This window comes from Lepus europaeus, chromosome X (genome assembly GCF_033115175.1).
Source record: "Lepus europaeus isolate LE1 chromosome X, mLepTim1.pri, whole genome shotgun sequence".
Lineage (NCBI taxonomy): Eukaryota > Metazoa > Chordata > Mammalia > Lagomorpha > Leporidae > Lepus > Lepus europaeus.
The window spans coordinates 46163958-46180487 of NC_084850.1; the positions used below are offsets into that span (position 1 = coordinate 46163958).

The 16530-nt window shown below is 42.2% G+C and overlaps 1 protein-coding gene across 1 annotated transcript in view; it reads left to right on the forward strand.

Moving 5' to 3' along the window:
* IL1RAPL2 (interleukin 1 receptor accessory protein like 2) overlaps window positions 1–16530 on the forward strand; it is a 653603-nt gene that overhangs the window by 42374 nt on the left and 594699 nt on the right. The gene's annotated exons all lie outside the window — the stretch shown is intronic.

Here is a 16530-nt window from a genome sequence, read left to right on the forward strand (position 1 = left end):
AGGATGTGCATTAGCAAGGCTGCACTGGAAGCAGAGAAACCATGACTCCAAAATGGGATGCAAGCATCTCAGAGGCTTAACATTTGCATTAAATGCCTGCCCCTATGCTTGCTTCTGCCTTCTGCCTCCTCGTAGTTCAAGTTTGTCCATTTTCAAAACCACCTCTGTTGGGACTAGCATTGTGCTGCCTGCAGCACCTGTATCCCATATGAGTACCTGTTCAAGTCTTGGATGCCTCACTTTGGATCCAGCTTTCTGCTAATACACCTGGGAAACCCCAGAAGATGGCCTCAGTATTAAGGCCCTTGCCACTCACATGGGAGACCCAGATGGAGTTCCAGGCTCTGGACTTTGGTTTTCCCCTGTCCTGGAGATTGCTGCCATTTGTGGAGTGATCCAGCAAATGGAAGATCTCACAGTTTCTCTAACTTTCTTTCAGGTAAGTAAATTAAAAAATAAATAAATAAAACCACGTTTCGGTAACCTTTAAAAAATAGCTCCTCTGTTTACTGTTTGTTCCACTCCCTCCCTTCGCTTCACATTCTAGAGTCCTGGTAAAGAGGAGCTTCTCCCTACTGGTTCCACTTCCTTGCTTCCCACTCACTCCTCAGTCCTTCATTTGGCTTCTAATCCCTGCCATTTCCCTGTACCTGTGGGAATCACAGAGGCAACACTGGATCCAGCGGACACTTCAGCTTCTAACTCACAAGGCCCATCAGCCTTTGTGTTCTTCTCTGTTCATTCTTTCCCTGTGCTGACTACTCCTAAGTACCACCATTGTCTTTATGGCTCCCAGCTGGTATTCATTTTGCCCCTAATATGCATGTAGCAAGACCTGGAGGTATTTTTGGTTGTCACAATTGGAATAGGGTCAAGGGAGAAATCTATGATCCAACAATGCATAGGGACAGAGGCTGCGGCTTCTGCCATTGTGCAATACACAGAATAACCCAGATATAGATAGATATATGATCTATATCTATATCTGTATCTGGTCCTAAATATCAAGAGGGCTATCATTGAGAAACCTTGGCCTAGAGGAATACAAATAAGCATAATGACAGTTCTGATGAGTACAAGGCCTTTAGTAACTAGGTAAGGATACAACCCCAAAACATGTATGTCCCAAAGGAGATGATTGAAAGACATATCCAGCTTCTGCAGATGTCCCAGGGATATGACAGTTTCTCAGTCTCTAGGCCCACAATCCCTAGTTGATGTCTGGGACTCCTCTATTCGTATCTCAGTCTGGTCAGGTGAAACTTCTCCCCATACACCCACCTGAGGGCTGAAACCCGAGTTCAGCCCCCCTGAATGTAGTCTGTGGTCATCGGAGGGCAGAGGCAGACCATCCTCCCACCTGCCCCCTTACTCCACCCACTGCCATCATCCCCAGCCTGTCCCTCTCTCTGGAAGCTGATTTCCCACTGGGATACGCCACTGTTCTACTTCACGTTTCTGAAGTCAGTGAGAGCTTCGCAGCCAAATTCCCACCCCCCAGCCCCATACATTTGTCATAGTGGTAGTTTGGGGGTGAGAATCCCTCAGAATGGCAGTGTGCGTTGGTCAGCGGTGTAGACCCGAAAACCCCCCAGGCCTAATCGGCTGCTGACTCGCCTCCTTAGCAGTGGCATGGTTCCCTGTTCCAATCTGACTGTCCGTGGCTTTGCATGCTGGGGACGTGGGAGGATTCTCCTGTCATGGGGCCGTACAGGCACAGCAGTCCTCGCCTGCAGTTGGTGCTGAAATCCTCTGTTTGCAGCCCTGACAGAGTCCCGTAGGAGTGGCAGATCTCTGCTATGTTGATTTGAGTAAAAGTATAAACCCAGGGCTAACCCCAGGCTGGTTTTGCTTCTTGTAATACTGTTCCCTCAGAACATGAATGAGCCTCCCATTCAGTTCATACTTGGGGACTCTCGGGATCCAGGAAACCCCATAGCTTGCCACACACACCAGGATGTACCGCCCCAGCCAGGCGCAATATTTTCTTTGATGGTTATTTGCAGCTGCTCTCCTGGTGCCAGTTTCTGATTTGTAAATAATCTGGTTGCCCAGAACAGGATCTCACTCAAGTTAGCATAACGAGAAGTGAATCTGTGCAAAATAGATTTTTATGTAACACAATTGTAGAAAAGTGAGTTTTCCCTGCCACTCTCCTCATCTCTGGGGTCACAGGATCAACTAATTCCTCTTGTGCCTGTCTGCTTCCTGGAACAGGGATCCTACAAAAGACACCTGCCTCTGTATAGTCCCCCGTTCTGCAGCCTCACACCCAGCACCAGGCCTCAGCTGTGGCCTTGACAGCTGCAACCCTGCCCCCAACTCCAAGTGACCCACTGCCTCATTGCCTAAAACCACCCTGGCTGTGAAAACCAGCTCTATGTCCAGATTTCCTAGCCTGAGCATGCTCTTGGGCTCAGATAGGTCAAATGTCCACTCCCGTTCCAACCAGGTAAGGCCTAGGCCTAGGCTGAGGGAGAGGGCGATATGTGATACGCATGGCAGGCCAGGGCCACCAGACACTAGGGTATGGGGACAAACACACACTCCCCCCCCACACACACACACAGAAACTGCAATAGAGCTAACATTCCAGAACACAAAAGGGGGTCATTAAAACATGGCTCTTCCCCAGCTACCTATACTCCACCCACCTCCCTTCCATTCCTTCCCTGTCCCCTCTCCACCTCTCCCGGCTCCCTCTGAAAAATCCATTTCCCATTGGGGTATGCTGCTTTTTCTATTTCACATTTCTGAATTCAAGGGCTTTGGAGCCAGATTCCCCTCCCACAGCGGAAGCACATTTCCCTCCGTGAAAAGTTGACAGCTTTACACCAGGGGCAGTCCCAGTCCCCGGGCCGGCGGAACACTGGGGGTCTTCTCTGCTGCTGGGCTTCGGAGTCTTTCTCGTCTCTCTGCGGTGCTGGAGGGTCTACTCCCTGAGCCCCCATGGCAGACCACAGGCCGCTCTCAGAGGCTGACCACTGGGGGAACGTCTGAGGTGCAGCCGGTGCTGGGACCCTGGCTGTAGCTAGGGGTGGTGTGGATGGGGCTGGGAAGAGGGGCGCGTAGGAGTACGAGAACGAGGCAGGGAGCTGGACAGGAAGAAGTGCCTGTGAGGCTGTGGGCCCTGCGTTTAGGGTCCCAGAGGAATAAAACATGGCCGTCTCCACTGACCTGAGGTCTCCCTCCCTCTGCTTGCCGGACTTGTCATGTTTCCACCCCGCAGCTCCGAGAAGCCTCGGGAGGCCTCCACTTAGCTCCTGGGAGGCCTCCAAGGGGACAATCTCTACTTCCCTCTTCTTTCGTCCTCTTCTGCTAGTGCCAGTGGCAGCTGCCGCCTCTTCCTGCCCACCCAATACTCCTGTTGCAGCCGGTCTGGCTGTGGCCAGGTCTGGCTCCTCTGTAGCTCACCTACAGCGTGCCTTCAGCTCCTGAGGAGAAATAGATGGAACTGAGATGGGTTCTGGGGGTCAGGCTCATGGTAAGGGTGGGGCTTCTGGCTAGAGGCAGGGTTCATGGTTGGGGGCCGGGCTCCTAGCAGGGAATGGAGCTATCCTATGCCTGCATGGTCGGGTCTTCCTATACCTCTGCCAATTAGATGTAGGCCAGCCTCAGCTGGAATGCCACATCTTTGCATTCTATCTCCTGCTACATCTGTGTGCTCCTTAAGGTCTGAGGCCAAAGCCTGTGTAGCTGGCTTATGCACTTTAGTGAAGTCATGCAGCCACTTCACCCTGCATGCATGTAACTTCCCCTGCAAAGCACATGCCCAGGGCCAGGATGCCCCAGGCACAGGCCTGCTTGGCCTCCCTGGGTACCATATTATCCTCTAGGATGACCTTGAGCTTGTCTTCCACCTGTTTCCAGGACAGGGGAAAATTCTCATGATAGATCTCAGGGCCTTCCAAGTGCATGACCATCTTCTGATTGATGATGTCTACCACCTGAGTGGTACACACAGGGGTCTTCTAGTTTCAAGGCCATGATGGTGGAGGACCTTACTGGGTTCAGTGGCTCTGCAGACTGGGATTAACTGGTTGTCTCCTTCTCTCTCCCTTAACTCCCCCACCCAGTTTCCTCCCACTGCCTTTCCTTCCCCTAACTCCTTCATCTGCTAGCCCCCTTTCTCTCTTCTTCCTTTCCTCCTTTCCCATCCCTCAATGTGATGGCCCTCTAATCAGTTTATCCCACTCTACGACCATTCCACCAAACCTCACCTTTCCTACCAGGTACCTGAGGAGCTGCAGGTTGACCAAGCATTTACCAAGCCCAAAAACTGGGGTCTTTCTCCTAAGTGCTGTGAACTGGACAGGGGTAGAGGGAATAGGTAGTCTCAGGATTGACTTTCAGGACTTTTGTTCTCAAACTGTTTCAACTTCCATAGAAGGTTTAGAAGGGTGTGCATGAGGAAGTCCCCTCCCCTCCCTGGGGACATAAGGGCATCTGCTACAAGGCTGATAGAAGTTGAATGCAGAAATAAACAAGCATGGTCAGAAAAGACTTACAACCAAGAAAACAAACTTGCAATCAAATTACCTCTACTCCTTACCGTGAGTTTGTCCCATACTAGGGGCTGATGGGTTCCCTACTGGAAGTGGAATGTTCTAGAACAGGAAACAGTCCCCAATCCCCAGAATCCTGTAATGCTCCCCCCCCCGCCCCTTCACAAATTCTGTTATAAAGTTTGGTGCACCTTTTGTATAAATGGCAACATCATAGCTATTTGAAACTTCCTGCGAAGGTTTTCTGTCTCAACTATTTGTAGCTCAAAAACAGCCATAACCAGAAATCATATCTGAAGGTTATATTCCAACAAAACTTTATTTACATAACAGTGTGATTTGTCCTATAGTTTGCCAACTCCTGATCTGGATTCCTAGCTCCCAAAGGTACTCCAAATCAAAATGTTCTTAAAATAACTAACACTCTTCCCTGTTAAAAACTTTAGACAAATAGTTTCTTTGAACAAAAACTTATCCAAGATTCAGACTGTACTGAGAACCAAAAAAGATTCAGAGCTCCACTCAGCAGCATGAGCAGTGAGCTTTTATGGACCATACATGGAAGTAAAGTAGAAGGTATGATTGTATTGCCTACACTTTGACATTTGCCTTATTTGTGGATGTTATGATCATTTGGTTGCCCGTGATTGGCTGGAATGCAGCTGATTGTGACTGGCTGAAACTTGGCTGGCTATTATAATTCTAAGTTAAGTTTCAGTTTCTTTTATGTTTATAGTAAATTAGGTTGCAATTTGTTAGGTAGGAATTCAAAGTATGGTGACAGCCTCAGGCCAAAGTGTTTCTGCTTATTTATCTTAATGCCACCAAGTAATGATTCCAACACCTACCTCTCTTTAATAACAAATCAGTCACCATGTCTTGTTGGTACTACCTCAGAAACTTCCTGGGCATCCATCTATTACCACATAGGGAATGATCATGTTGCTTCCTAAATTATCCTGTGTTTAATAGTTTCCTAATTTCTAATTGCTTTTTTAAAAATTTATTTGACAGATAGAGTTATAGACAGTGAGAGAGAGAGAGAGAGAGAGAGAGAGAGAGAGAGAGAGAGAAAGGTCTTCCTTCTGATGATTCACTCCCCAAATGGCCGCTACAGCCGGCGCTGTGCCGATCCGAAGCCAGGAGCCAGGTGCTTCTTCCTGGTCTTCCAAGCAGGTGCAGGGGCCCAAGCACTCCACTGCCCCCCACCCCTGAGCCACAGCAGAGAGCTGAACTGGAAGAGGAGCAGCTGGGACTAGAACCGAGCACCGCAGGCAGAGGATTAACCAAGTGAACCACAATGCCAGCCCCCTCTAATTGCTTTTTAATCTTTCCTGTGATCATGCTACTTTAAGCATAAAAATATTTGATGGCTCCTTGAGACATACTCAGTGTCCTGATATTAGAATTTTGCTCCATCCTACCTTTCTGATTTAACTCTCTCCATTCTCTTTTCTCATCATTTGTGCACTCAAGAGACTAAACCATGTAGACGTAGACTCATTTTGGAATTTAAGATTTTATCCCAGTTGAGAAATTGTGACATTCATTCTTTATATTTTGTCATTGGGTTCTGTTCCATGAACTACATTGAAAAATACAGTATTTTTTCCTAAGGGTCTAGTGTCAATATGAGAGAAAAAATAATAAATAAACTTTAAAATATTATATAAGAAAGGGCTGGCACTGTGGTGCAGCTGGTTGAACAGCTGTCTGCAGCACCAGTGTCGCATATGAGTGCCTGTTCAAGACCCTGCAGCTCCACTTCTGATCCAGCTCCCTGCTAATCTGCCTGGGAAAGCAGCAGAGGTTGACCCAAGTGCTTGGGCCCCTGGACCCACATGGGAGACCTAGATGAAGCTCCTGGCTCCTGACTTCGGTTTGGCCCAGCCCTGGTCATGTGACCATTTAGGGAGTGAACCAGCAGATGGAAGATCTCTCTCTTCTCTTTCTGTGTCTCTCCCTCTCTCACTGTAACTCTTAATTTCAAATAAAATATTTTTTAAAAAATATTACTTAAGAAGGTTGTTAAATCTCAGTTATTAAACTTACCACTATTTTAGCTCTCTTTAAATGCTTTCCCGTTTTATTTTTCATTCCATCTCAACTTTTTTATTTTATTTATCAGCTTTCAGCGAAGAGAGTTCATATTTTGGCTTGTTCTGAAGGTTTTCTGCAGAAAGAGCATTGAAGAGATGAGGTAGAAAATGGAAGAGGGAGGATATAGGACAGACTAGAGTCATGGAGACCCATTAGGGAGATGTCACAGTAATTCAAGAAATAAACTAAGGAAGTTGAAAGTAGAGATATATGGAAGAATGTAGAAAGTCTTTTTGTAGGTAGAATTCATAGGGATGCCAGGGGCAGAAGTGAGGGAATGTCTAGGATAATTTTCAAGTCTCTCTTATGGGAGACTAAATAGATAGTAGTACTATAGACTAACAAGGGGAATGAAGAAACTGTTTGGGATGAATTCACCTTGATATGTACTGATACTGAAACATCTGTTGGGTATCCTGGAGATACCCAGTATCTAGATGTTGGTATAGGAATCTAGAACCTAGGGGAGCTATTGGGAGGATTGTCATATTGGGAGACATTCTATTGAGAGATGACCATATAATTAATAGTTGATATAATTCAGGTAGATAATATAGAGCAAGAAAAATGGAGGTCTGAAGACAGAGCCCTGACCTATGCATATAAATTTCTTTCTGCTACTGCCTACTCTTGTTGGTTTTATGGCTGTTAACCTTATTCCTTTGTTTTATTTTTGTTCTAATACCAGAATATCTTGTATCATATATTTTTTATTCCTCCAGTGACACTTTAAACATGTACTTTGACTTGTGATCTATTGTCTGCTTGTATTACCATTCTTCCACTTATGTTTATAAGACTTTTAGAAAAATTTTGGCTTAAAGATTAGAGGGGGAAGAAACTGAAGACAAACAAATCTGTTAGAAAGTTATTTCAGTAGAACAGGTGGAACATGATTAGGGCTTGAACTGTGGCAGGACATAGAGGAGCTGTCTGATGAGGAGTTTTTAAAGATGTATTTATAGAGAGGGAGGGAAAGGCTGAGAGGTTGATCTTCCATCTGCTGGTTCACTCCCCACATTGCTGCAATGGCCAGGGCTGGGGCGGGCAGAAGCCAGTAGCCTGGAACTCCATTGGGGTCTTCCACATGGGTTGCAGGGGCCCAAGGACTTGGACCATCCTTACTGCCCTCCCTGGAGTAATAGCAGGGAGATGGTTTAGAAATGGAGCATCTGGGACTTGAATTGGTGCTCTGATATGGGATGCTAGCATCACAAGCAGCAGCCTAACCTTCTGTACCACAACATAGGCCCCAGGTGACGAAAGATTTTGGAAACATAATTAGCATGACTTATTAACTAACTATACATGTGGAATAAGTATGGAGAGGTAGAAAAGAGGGTGATTTGGAAGCATCTGTTTTGAGAAACTAGGTGGATAGACATTACAAGACAAACCATGAAAGATGTTACAAGAGGAAAAGTAGACTGTAGGGTACAGATAACAAGTTCAGTTTTGGATTCATAAATGCTTTCATCACGGTTATATTAAATCATAGTTAGATGGCTGTCCTGGACTGGAACTTAGGAGAGAAGTTAGAACTGCAGATATGTATTATAGATTTGAATGTTTTCGGTACTACGTATGTGCTTGGGAACTTGTGCTTGAATAAAATTGCTGGAGAGAAAAGGGAACAAAAAGTAGAGAAAGGAATCTCAAGGCCTCGGGACAGGTGATTGTTATTTTAGGGATAGACTGAGGAAGATGAATAAACAATAGGAATGCTCAGAGAAGTAGTCAGAAGGAGATATATTTTAAAATTTATATATATATATATATATATATATATATATATATATATGAGGGAGAGGGAGAGGGAGAGAGAGAGAAACACAAACTGCCATTTGCTGATTCAGTTCCCAAATGTCCGAAGCAGTTAAGAAAGGATTAGGCTGAATCCGAGAGAAGGGAACTCAATTCAGGTCTCCCATGTGAGTAGCAAGAATCCAGTTACTTGAGCTATCACCACTGCTTTCCAGGGCCTGTATTAGGAGGAAGCTGGAGTCAGGGGCTGAAGCCCGGCATTAAACTCAATTACTCCAAGATAAGACACAGGCATTTTAGCAGTTGTCTTAACCAGAGTCTTAAATTATAGGGAAAATGTCTACAGAAGAGGGAGAGATTTTAGAAGTGAGGAGGGGATTAGAAAGTAGAAGGAAATGGTTATTAGTTTCTTATAATGTATTGGAGGTTAGGTAGGATAAGGGTGAACAATTAAATAATAAGATATCCTTAATGAAACTAGTGATAGAAAGTCAATAGACTGTTGGAGCAGAAGCAACATAATAGTGGGACACAGATTATAGTTAAATGGGTAAGTAGAAATTTTGAACATTGACAAGTCTTTCAAGATCTCTGATAGTAACAGCTATGGTGTATAAACGGGGATCAGAGAATAAATCGTGGAGGCATAAGTTATGATAATTTAGTTGCTGAGACACTTAAGTTATACATTTTTCAACATGAAGACAGGGAGGATAATCTGGTATCTACTGTATACCAAAAAAGGAAATCACATGTAAAGAAAACTGTTTTTCAAATACTGTTTTTTTGACGAGTTTGCAATGTAACCTGGGCAATAGGGCAAAACCTTTGTGAATTCTATGTGAATAATTAGGAAACAGTATATTTATAGATACCAAAAAAAAAAAACAGTGTGATTTAAATGAGAAGCAATGAGGAAGAGAGGAATAGTTATTAGAGCCAGTGAAATTGGTTGGAGAAGGATTTCTGAAGATGAGCTATGTTATTTTTCAATGTTAATAGGAATATCAGGGTTTTCCATAGATTCATGTGAAGTTTTTGATTATGTTATTATGTGTCTCAGCATTTTAAAAAATTTGTCTTCAATCAAACAAAAGAATCAGGAATCACTCATCCTATGGTGAGGATGATGGTAGCACAGGAAATCTTTTTTAATTTATCTCCATTATTTCCTTACCTTTACTTACATCCTCAGTCAACCATTGGCAGTCAAATTTTGACCAAGCTGCCTGTACACTTAGACTGAAGATTTCAATTGCTTTCCTAGGGAAATAGGGACATGAACTCACCACTAGATAGATCTGCAATTCTTTGTTTTATGTGAATGGATTGTCAAATACTCATGTAACATATATTTTTCATCATTAGATATCAGACTTTAATGCTCAACCACCAAATAAATTATAGCTTATTTTGAATTCAGAGTGAAGGATAGATATGAGCTGGATTGAAAATATTCATGGAAAATGGAATTAAAATACCATGTGCATTTTCCATTAACTTTTTGAAGACCCCTCGTATTTTGCTGACAAAATTTCACCTTGAGCTGGTAGTTTACTATGTTCTGGTCCATTGGCTACATTTAAAAGCGCAAAAAGAAAACACCAAGCATCTTCGTTTGTTTTATGATTTGGCTTGGTAGTCAGAAGAAAATTTAATAGTAGTGATGGTGCTAAAGGAGATTCCTTTTATTGAACATTTAGTATACACCAGGCATGTAGTTATTACTTTAAATGAACTATCTCATCATTCAGATAAAATTTTCTACAAATCTTCCACATTTTTGCATATTTTGTGAGGAGACTATCCCTTGTGCTGGATTATCTTTTCAAAGGTATATGTATAAAGAACTGTTTTTGAAGATAGAAATAGTGGTCTTCCTCCAGAACAAAGGACAGATTTGCTTATAATCTTAGAAATAGAAATATTATCTCTTTCTAGAGCAAAGGTCCTACATGCTCATGGCCAGTTATAAAAGATTTGTGTTTCCTAAGGAGATTGGAGTTTCTCTGAAATACAACCCACTGCTTCTGCAGGTGTCAGCCAATGTTCATTGTATAGTCCTATGAAATCGGGGTTAGGTAAGCAATACAGATGTACTATGGCTACTGCATTTGTTGTGAACAAATCATTAGATACTTTTGGGATTTGCAAGGAAAATATTTTGAAGTGAATATAGATAAGACTATCAAATGAATAATTTAGAAAAGATTCAACTGCACCCTGAAGCATTTTATCTATGGTTTCTGTTATGAGATATGAAAAAGTTCCCTAATTCATTTGGATTCTTTTTACTATCTTAACTATTACACAAAACCTTAGATTTTGTAGTATAAGTATGCTTCTATAAATGGGAGTTAGAAAGGGATATTTGGATTTTTCATACTTGTTTTAAATCTCAAGTCTTCCTTTCCCTACAGAGAACCTAAGATTGGTCAATATGTTCCCTTAGAATTACTTCTGGAATAGAAAAGTATAATTATGATCTACACTAGCTTACATTAAACATTTGTAATAGAAAGTGAGGTTTATTAACAAAATTGCAAGCAGTTCTATGCTATGCACATTGACATTATTCTTTAGTTGTTATATTTGCCCATCAGGTTTTCTATTAACTTCTATTAGCATGGAAAACTACAAGTTTGTTTGGCTGTTAAGCAATTTCAGCTTCAAGTTCTAAGAGAATCCAGGGGCTAATAGCAAGATAACTTAGTTATAAATCACCAAATATATATCAACTTGACTAAGTTATTTGTCCTCTTTGTATTTATGCTTTACTCATGTTAGATGATATCCATATTCCTAGGTTGTTGGTAGAATTAAAGAATAATAGATATGGAAGCACAGTCAACCCTCCATATCCATGGGTTCTACATCCATGGATAAACCAGCCCTGCAGATAAAAACAGATACTCAGAAATAAAATAATTGCATCTGTACTGAACATATATAGAATTTTTTTCCTTGGGATTATTTCCTATGAAAATACACAACTGCTTACCTAGTACTTCTATTGTATTAGATGTTATAAGTAATCTAGTGATTATTTAAAGTATATGAGATAATATGGGTAGGTTATATACAAACACTATGCCATTTATAAAAAGAACTATTTATTTGAGAGGCAGATAGAAAGGTCCCCATCTTCTGGTTCATTTCCCAAATGCCTGCAATTGCCCAGGGGACTAAAGCTTGAAGCTCAATCTAGATCTCCCACGTGTGTGACAGGAGCTTAATCACTTGAGCCATCTCCTGCTGCTTCCATGGGTCTGCATTAGCAGGAAGCTCAAGTCGAGAGCTGCATATCAAATCCAGGTTACTATAAGGTGGGATGCAGAGAGTTAGCCAGTGTCTTAACCGCAATGTTAAATGCCTAATATTATGCCATTGTTTTGACAGGCAGAGTTAGACAGTGAGAGAGAGAGACAGACAGACAGACAAAGAGAAAGGTCTTCCTTTCCATTGATTCACCCCCCCAAATGGCCGCGCCGATCCGAAGCCAGGAGCCAGGTGCTTCTTCCTGGTCTCCTATGCGGGTGCAGGGCCCAAAGACTTCCTCCACTGCCTTCCTGGGCCACAGCAGATAGCTAGACTGGAAGAGGAACAACCAGGACAGAATCCGGCACCCCAACCGGGACTAGAATCCGGAGTGCCAGCGCTGCAGTCGGAGGATTAGCCAAGTGAGCCGCGGCGCCGGCCATATTATGCTATTTTATATAAGGGACTTCAACATTGGAATATTTTGGTCTCTACTAGCAGGAGTATGTGGGGGGGGGAATCCTGGAAACCAATTCCCTACATATATCAGGAGGCAATGGTACTTGAAAAAGAGTACAAATGTGTGTAATTCTAGGTCTTTGCTAGAATATCACTGCACACTGCAAAGGCCTTTTGCTTACATTAAGCCTGAATGTGTTCCTTGTCATCCTCAGGATGTGAAGGAGGGCAGGGAAAGAAAAAAATGCAATACCAGTTCTTGCACGCTTGTCAGTCTGCCTCCTCAACTTTGCACAACTCTAATTGTACCTAATGAAAGAAAAGTAACATTTTTTAGGTCCCAGTTGCAGGACGTGTTTTAAATAGCACTGGCCTGAGGCATTTTTCAAAATAAAATCTAAATAGTGCAAGATTGTTAAGTAGGAACTGTGCCAGTGCTGGATTACATGGTTAATAAAAATCAACCTGAATCTCAGACTTTTAGGCAGCCTTGATCACACCTCTCCCAGGTCAGCCATGGTGACAGCAGGACTCAAACCAGGCCTTGCCTTTGAGTCCAGGGACACTGGTCATAATAAACAACTTCATTCTAAGGCTTGTTCATGGGTTAACAAGCAATTTGTCAGCAGCCACCCCCATGGCAGCTATACCAGAGAGTGAATACTTGCCGAAGGTTGTTCATGGTTAAGTCTTGGGAGGACCTAAGACACTTCCTCCTTCAGCATGTCATCCATCCCCACGGTAGGTCCACTAACCTTTTTGATTCCCCAACTCAATGTCAGTGCCTTTGACAGCACACGCTTCATTTATGCTTTGGAGATCTTGGGGAGTCTTGTGCCTCAAAACCTTGCCTAGAGGTCCAGGCTTTGGTATGAAAAAGCTTCCAGAATGTTTGGTGGAAGTCTTATTAACCCTTTGACCTTCAGGATTCTGGGCTTTGCATTGTAGCTCATACTCATCATACTTGGAAGTTTCTTCCTGCCCTAAATGCTTTCTTTTTATTAACTTCTTATTGTATATAAGTCAGTGTATACTTTTGACCACTTCAGACCTAAATGGCTCTCCAGTCCTAGATCTCTTGCCAAACCAACCTTTTCTAGACTCTTTCCTGTCAAGTAGCACTCTTAACCCAGTGATTTGTCTTAATCCATTCCCGCCCATCTGTTGTTTTATTATGTTGATGATTGTTCATGATTATTATGTTAAAAATAAAATACAATTGTTTCTTACCATGCATATAAGAATCCTAGCAGCACCAACAATTCTAATTGTACCTAAAACTTATTGAATACTTACTGTGTGCCAGTGTTTATGTATATTATTTAACTCTTAAAATGGCCTGAAGAAGTCACATATCATAATAATTCAACCTAAAAATGTAAAAAATGAAAGTAACTTCTTGCCCCCACCTCGAATAGGGCCACCACAAAGAAATTGTTGTCCTCATTGTTGAGATGAAAAAGCTGAGACTTGGAGAGGTTAAAGAACTTGAACTAGTGAATCTTAGAAACCATTATACTAGATTAATCCTTTACCTTAGTTTATCCTATTTTCTGCTCAGGGCTCAATTCATTTTAGGTAGTAAGCATCTTTTAGGGCATTGGACATTCTACCTGCCCATTCTATTATTGAGACCTCTGGTCAACACTTCTTTCTGTGGGGTGTTAACATATTAATGTGAAGATATATACAAAGTAAGGCTCTTTCACCTGTGTGGCTGAACACCATGGAGCAGGTATAATCAAAGCCTGTAACATGAAGGACCATTTGGAACACTTTGAATATTCAGCAGAGGTGATTCTCTTCCTTCTGTGCTAGATATGTTTTAGAAACTAAAACCATGTATCTTCCCCCATTCACTGACACTGACCTAGTCCTCCTTATCTCCCAGATGTAGCCACTGCATTACTTTATTTGCCAATATTGTGATGTTCGGAAATTGGCTAATCCTTCCTTCAGTGATGGGCCAAGAATATCTGCAAATTACATGAGTCACACTTATATAAGGAATGTGATTTGAGACAACCTGAATCTGAAGAAAATTGTATGGTTTGCACCGCATGAGTTTGACACAAAAGTAGAGCAGAGATGACACATCTCTTGAATATGTACCTTTTGATGCCACTCATGTAAATGACATTTACTGAGAACCTGCTATCTATTCAGAGATATAGTGACGACAAGAGCAACAGATGCCTTGACCTCATTAGCTTACACTTATTAAATTAACAAACATTAGAAGATCAGAGGGCAAATCAAGGGCAAAAACCAATGGTTTGAATATTATATTCAAAGAACAGAGAAAATGCCAATATGGCATGAAGGAGAATATGCCAATATGCATGAAGGAGAGAATGTTATGGGCCACATCATGTATGGCCTTGGAGGAAGCAAGGATACTTGGAAATGTTTAACACTAAAGCATTGAAAATGTGGCCAAAAAGAACTAAATTGATTAAGCCAGTCTTTGTTCCCTGAGACAATAACAACTTCTTTTCCTCCTCCTCCTTCTTTCTATGGCTTTAGCTTCATGGAATTTAAAGAGGCTGTCCAACATTTGCAAAGAGTATGAAAATGTCTTTCATTTTATACCTAGTGGAAATATTTTATGCCCTTTGGCTTCTAGACACACTGAGGAAAGGAGAACAATAAGATCCCATATCTACGTAGTGTAATGAGGTTGAATCTGAACATCAGATTTGGAGTGTTTTGATAGTATTCTTCTCATATGATAGAGGCCCAGGCAGATTCAAGCGTGCTGACCAGTAATTAACTTTATTAGAAACCTAAGTAGGAATCATTTTTACTTAGTTTGTAGACTCAATAGGCTTAGCCATTTGTACTCCTCTATTTTGTATTATGTCTGGGATATTGTGAAATATTTATGAGTGAGTATTAAAGGATATGAATAGTACTGATAATTTGAGACCATCTTAAAATTACTGGTTGGCATCCTGATTCAATCTTTGAGGATTGTTATTACTTGGGTATAAAAGCACTTGGTTTTGGATAGTTGTCCCTTGTAACGCAGCAAGTATCCCCCTTTTTAAGATCTTATGTATTTATTTGAGAGGCAGAGTTACAGACAGAGAGAGAGACAGAGAAAAAGATCTTCCATCGCTGGTTCACTCCCAAATAGCTGCAATGGCTGCAGTTGGGCCAATCTGAAGCCAGGAGCCAGGAGCCAAGAGCTTCTTCTCGGTCTCCCACATCGGTTCAGGGGCTCAGGTACCTGGGCCATCTTCCATTGCTTTCCCAGGCCATAAGCAGAGAGCTGGATTGGAAATGTAGCAGCCAGGACTTGAGCCTGCACCCATATGGGCTGCCAGTGCCATAGGCAAAGGCTTAACCTTCTATGCCACAGTGCCAGCCCCAGCAAGTATCCCTTGATGTTGAGAAAAGGAAATGGTCCTGAAGTACCTTCCATAAAGTAAGATTAAATAATCCCACCTAGATTTTCAGTTGACCTTTGTAGTTTTATCAAGCTGCTTAACTTTTTTCTTCATTCTTTACACTTTTCTTTTGTGTGGTTTGACATCTGGAGCCCAGGTAAAGTAAGATGGGAAAAACTTATGAAGTATACATAGGGAAATAAAGGCAGAATTTTTAAAAAGTATGTATTTAATAAAATTCATCAAATGTATTTATTGAGATCATATTACTGAGCTAGCACTGACCAAGATACAAGAAGGTAGAATTTTTATTCCATAAACACCATTATGTAATGAGTTAGTCAATTAATGCCCAATTTCTAAAGTACCTTTATGACAAAAATTCCTTGTTGAAATTCATTTATAATGCTAATGGATAAACTCAATTCTAACAGACTACACTTTCTTGGATTTGTTCTTCATTGGAATCCCAAATTTTTTAAAGATTTATTTATTTGAAAGGCAGAGGCAGAAGGAGAGAGAGAAAGAGAGAGAGAATCTGCTGGTTCACTTCCCACATGGCCACACTGGCCAGAGCTGCACTGATCCAAAGCCAGGAGCCAGGAGTTTCTTCCAGGGCTCCCATGTGGGTGCAGGAGCCCAAGGACTTGGGCCATCTTCCACTGCTTTCCCAGGCCATAGCAAAGAGCTGGATCAGAAGTGGAGTAGCCAAGATTCAAACCACTATCCATATGGGATGCCAGCACTGCAGGCGGCAGCTTTACCTGCTGTGCCACAGCGTCGGCCCCAGAGCCCAAAATTTAACCCTGGCACATCTTAATAAAAGCTATGAAGGTTAATAGATAACTATTGTTTCATGATCTGTTTTTCAGTATATATCCTGTTGGTTTATAAACCAATGGTAAGGGGAAGGTATTTAAACTACTGTTTAAAGTGCTAGTTGGGTTGCCTTCATCCTACATCAGTGAATTACCTTGATTCATGTCTCTGCTTCACTCCTGATTTCAGCTTCCTGCTAATGCACACCCTGGGAGGCAGCAGATAATGGCTTA